This window comes from Pteropus vampyrus, unplaced genomic scaffold (genome assembly GCF_000151845.1).
Source record: "Pteropus vampyrus isolate Shadow unplaced genomic scaffold, Pvam_2.0 Scaffold15, whole genome shotgun sequence".
Lineage (NCBI taxonomy): Eukaryota > Metazoa > Chordata > Mammalia > Chiroptera > Pteropodidae > Pteropus > Pteropus vampyrus.
Window position 1 is genome coordinate 14,901,680 of NW_011888796.1, and position 5,394 is coordinate 14,907,073.

At 32.9% G+C, this 5,394-nt stretch overlaps 1 protein-coding gene and 1 pseudogene across 3 annotated transcripts in view; one reads left to right on the plus strand and one right to left on the minus strand.

Moving 5' to 3' along the window:
- Positions 1–5,394, minus strand: part of GLCE (glucuronic acid epimerase) — a 91,600-nt gene that overhangs the window by 32,308 nt on the left and 53,898 nt on the right. The gene's annotated exons all lie outside the window — the stretch shown is intronic.
- Positions 2,817–3,668, plus strand: LOC111735825 (annotated as a pseudogene).

Below are 5,394 nucleotides of genomic sequence, written 5' to 3' on the forward strand. Positions count from 1 at the left end.
CACTTCACTGTCTTCTGACATGCATAGTTTCTGACAAGAGGTCGACGTTAATTTTTATATATTTGTTCATCTGTCATTTAGGGTGATATTTTTTTCCTCTGGCTGCTTTTAAGGTAATTTTCAAGATTTCTATCATTTGGTTTCAACACTTTGATTATTGTGCCTGGTTCTTCTGCTTGAAGATTTATGAACTTCTGTAATCTGTGGATTTATAGTGTTCATCAAACTTGGTAAATACATATCCACTATTTCTTAAAATATTTTTTGTCTTGCCATCTTCTTCTGAAACTTATTATATTTGTGTTAAACTGCCTGATATTGCCCCATAGCTCACTGATTTTTTTCCAATTAGTTTTTTCTCTTGATGTTTCATTTTAGATAGCTGCTATTGCTATGTCTTCAGGTTTTAACTAATCTTTTTCTCTTTCAATGTCTAATCTGTTAATCTCATTTGCTGTATTTTCCATTTCAGATATTATACTTTTCATCTCTAGAAGTTCTATTTGGGTGTCTTTTAAAAAATAACTTCTATTTCTCTCCTTGGCAAGTTCATGTATCCTTCTACTTCCTGAACATATGGAGTATATTTGTAATTGCTGCTTCAATGTCCCTGTCCGCTAATTCAGTCAGATGTGTCATTTCTTTCTCTCTTCTTATTGATTTGTCTTAGTTATGGGTCATATTTTCCTGCTTCTTTGTTTGTCTGATAAATTTTGATAGGATGCAAAACATTAAGAATTTTACATTGTTGGGTACTGGATATTTTTTCCAGACTTGTTATGGACATATTTATCTTTTGTGCTTAATCTTCACTATACGAATATATTGCATACTTTTTAAAATAGAAAATGCAATTTTATAGCAAGTGAATGGGCAAGTAAATGTGTATAATTTTTTACCCTTGACAAATTTTAAGTGTACAGTACTGTTAACTATAAGCACAATGTTATATAGCAGATCTCTAGAACTTTTTCATCCTGCATAACTGAAACTTTATGCCCATTGAACAGCAACTCCCCATTTCCTCTAGCACCTAGCAACCACTATTCTGCTTCTATGAATTTAACTACTTTGGATACTCATATAAGTGGAACCGTGCAGCAGTCCTTTTGTGACTGCCTTGATTCACTTAGCATAAGGTCCTCAAAATTCATCCACGTTGTTGCATGACAGAATTTCTTCTTTTTAAAGCCTGAATAATAATATTCCATTGTGTATATACTGCATTTTCTTTTTTCATTCACTCGTTGATGAACATTTAGAGTGCTTCCACATCCTGGCTATTGTGAATAATGCTTCGATGAACAAAGAAGTGCAAATACCTCTCTGAGATCCTGATTTTAATTATTTTGAATAAATACCCAGGGACTGCTGGATCATATGGTATGGATTTTTTGTATTCCTTTAAGTGTTTCTCAGCTTTGTTCTGGGCATACTTAAGTTACTTGGAAACTGATTGCTTCAAGGCTTACTTTTAAACTTTGTTAGGTGGGACCAGATGAACATTATCTATGTGCCTAGCTTTTTCCAGTGAACATTATCTGTGTATCCTGAGATTCATCTACGTGGTTGTGTACTGCAATAGTTCCATTTATTCTCATTGCTGTCTGGTATTCCACTGTATACAAATATGCTACTATTTAGTTATCCAGTTTGCTGTTGTTGAAAATTTTGGATTGTTTTCAGTTTTTGGCTATGTGAATATTGCTCTATGAACATTCTCACATATATGTTTTGGTGAAAAAAATGGTTCCATTTCTGTTGGCTATATACTAAAAAGCAGAATTACAAGGTCATATGGTATGAATATGAATAAGTTCATCTTTAATGACCAAAAAAAAAAAATTATTAACCAGAGTGGTTAAAGCAATTTGTATTCCCACCAGCTGTGGAAAATGAATGGCAGATACGACACACCCTCACCAACATCTGGTATTGTCAGACTTTAAGTCTAGACATTCTGTAGGGTCGGCATGGTATCTCATCATGGGTTAATCTGTACTAATGAGGTGACTAATGAAATGGAGGATATTTTTACTATGTCTGTTTACTTTTTAAATATATTCTGGACAGTGAGTGACCTTTTAAGTGTTTTGTGCATTTTTCTATTGGGTTGTTTGTCTTCCTTATTGCTGAGTAGCAATTTTTTATGTATTCTGGCTAAGTTGTCAGGTATATGTAATGCAAGATGCTATATCTTTTCCCCACTCTGTGGCTTGCCTTTTCATTGCTAATGGTATCTTAATGGTATAAGAATTTCTTAATTTTAACATAGTCCAATTAGTCATTTTTTTCTTTTATTGTCAATGCTTTATGCATTGTTTAAGAATTTTTACCTAGCTTGTGGTCAAAATATTGCTTACTTCCAGAAGCTTTGTTATTTTACTTTTCATATCTATAATTCATCTGTAATTAACTTCTTTATATGGTTTGAGGTTGAGATCAAGATTCACCCTTTTTTTTCCCCACATGGATATCTAATTGACCTAGCACAATTTATTGAAAAGAACGTCCTTTCCTCTCTGCACTACAATGCTATCTTTGATATTAATCAAGTGACCATATTTGTATGCATCTTGGCTCTATTTTGTTTCACTGGCTTCTCTTTTCTTTGCCAGAACCACGTTGTCTTTATTACTGTATAATAATTCGTTATAATAAGTCTTGATATCTTATAGTATAAATCTTCCAGTTTTGTTATTCTTCAAAACAATCATGGCTATTCTTGGTCCTTTGCATTTCCATTATAATTTAAGAATCAGCTTGCTGATTTCAAAGAACAAGCAAATCTTTTGGAATTTTGTTTGAGACTGCATTGAATCTAAATGGAGAGAACTGACATCTTTCAATCATTGAGTCTTTCAATCCATGAACTGGCATATTCTTCCATTTATTTGTCTTAATTTCTCCCAATAATATCTTAAAATGTTCAGGATAGAAGTCTTGTTAGATTAATTTTGGGTATTTGATGTTTTTGATAATATTGATATGTCATGTAAAAATTTTCACTTTTTGTTTGTTTACTGCTGGTATACAGGCCTAAAATTGATTTTTGTATATAAATCAGTAAGCTGGCAACTTTGCTAAATTCACTTTTTAATCCTATTAGTTTGTAGATTCTTTTTAATTTTCTTCGTAACAATCATGTTCTGAAAACTGAAATACTTTCAGTTTTATTCTTCTTTTTCTAATCATTATGCTTCTTCCCTATTGCACGGTCTAGGCTGGCACTGTCCAATAGAACTTGCTGTGATAATGGAAATGTTCTACATTTGTGGTATATGGTAGCTACTAGCCACATATGCCTATTGAGCATCTTATATGTAGCCAGTGAGTGATGATCTATAATTTTAATTTTAGCTAACTGAAATTTAAATTGCCACATGTGGGTTAGTGATGGTCTGAGACTTCACTGCCAGGTTAGGAACCGAGGAGATGGCTGAGATTGACCTCAAGACCATGCAGAATCTCACCTAGGTCATGCAGACACTCTTGCAACAGATGCAAGATAAATTTCAGACCATGACCAATCAGATCATTGACAGAATTTATGACATGAGTGGTCACATTGATGACCCCGAGAAAAATTTTGCAGACCTCATGACACAGGCTGGTGGTGTGGAAGAACTGGATTTTAAAACAAGACACCTGCCACGTAAAAGAATTGAAAGTTGCTAATTTACACAGAAATGTGGAACATTGTTTTTATAAGCCAAGTGAAGACCAAATAGCCTTTTGCAACTACTATGCGTAGACAGGTTTTATGTTATAAAGTGTGCATTCTTCTTATCACATAATATATATTAGTTTATAGAGTGATTTTCCCAAGTTTCTGGAACATACAACAACTTCACATCCTGGACCTTGGTCAGTTGTACTATTAAATATTAAACACTAAAACTTTGGTGATTCCTGCATAAAACTGTCCATTTTTTAAGAAAAAAAAAAAATTGCCACATGTAGTATTGGACAGTTCAGGTCTAGGAGCTCCAACTTGATGGTGAATACAAGTGGTTAATACAAGCGACATCTTTGTTTTATTCCTTATCTCAAAATAAATGCTTTTACTATTCCATCACTAAATGTGAGGCTTGTTGTAGGTTTTTCGGGGGAGCAGAGTGAGAGTATAACTTCCTATTAGATTAAGAAAGGTCTATTCTACTGACTGATTGCTAAAAACATTTAATAAGACTCGAACAGGTATATTTTATCAAATTTTCAACTTGATAAAGCCTGTTGAGATAATATTCTTTTTCTTTTTTCTGTTAATCTGGTTACACTGATTGGGTTCTGAAGGTTAAATCAAACTTGTGCTCCTATACTAAATGCAACTTGCTCATGACATCTATCTGTCTCTGCCTCTATCTCTGTCTGTCTTTCTCTCTAATCTATCCAGATTTGATTTGCTACATTAGTATCAGCTCTATAATGAAAATATTTAAGACTGGTGACTTGTGTTATTTACAGGGCTTTACTAATACTGATATTCTCTCTCCAAAGTATCCTTTTATATAAATAGGGGTCATCTCTAATGATTAATTGGATATCTTTACTGTAAAACATACAAATTAGTCTAGTCCGGATAATTGAGGCCTGGGGCAGTAACAAATATTCTCCACACTCTTAGTGACTTAGCAAAACAAATTTCTTGCTCATACATGGTCTACTGCCTCAAATTACATTTAAACAATTAATCATCATTGATTTAATTAGCCAATAATTTTATGTGTATTTTTTTCCTACTGACATCTACTCAAGATTATACTAGTTAGCAGTCTTACTCTGACTGAAGACATGAAATCTGTATTAAAAGTCCTGATTTACAGATTAGAAATTCGAACATGAAGTCCCTATAATGTTTCCATGTAGCCATGTTTTGATTTTTCACTAAAGAGTTAGAATTCATTTTAGTATGAACTTCCCTCCTTGCCAATTTAGCAGTACTCTGAAGACGCCATTATTCCTATGCTGTTTTGTAACAAACCCTATGAACAAAGTAAAAATGCTACATTTAAAAAGTGACTCACTGGCTATATTACTGCCTCAGATTTTCCTGTCAACCGCATTAGTACATTTGTGAGACAGGTAGGGTTTACAGAGACTAGGAGGTTTATCAGATCTTTATAAAAACATTTTATTTGTTATATCTATTTATCCTAAGAGTATTCAGAATTCTATCTAGTTTGACATTTCAACAGCAATGTTTGAACTTTGCCAAAATCATGTTTATTACTCATGAAATAGTTTCAAACTGTTAACAATTTGAAACAAAATTGGTATTTGTGTCAAAGACCTAATTCTTATCCAACTCACCTAAAGATAAGCAGTTTAGTGACAGAAAATTCTATGATCAAAAGATAGTCTAATGACTTGAACTAATATTGAAGAATTGAA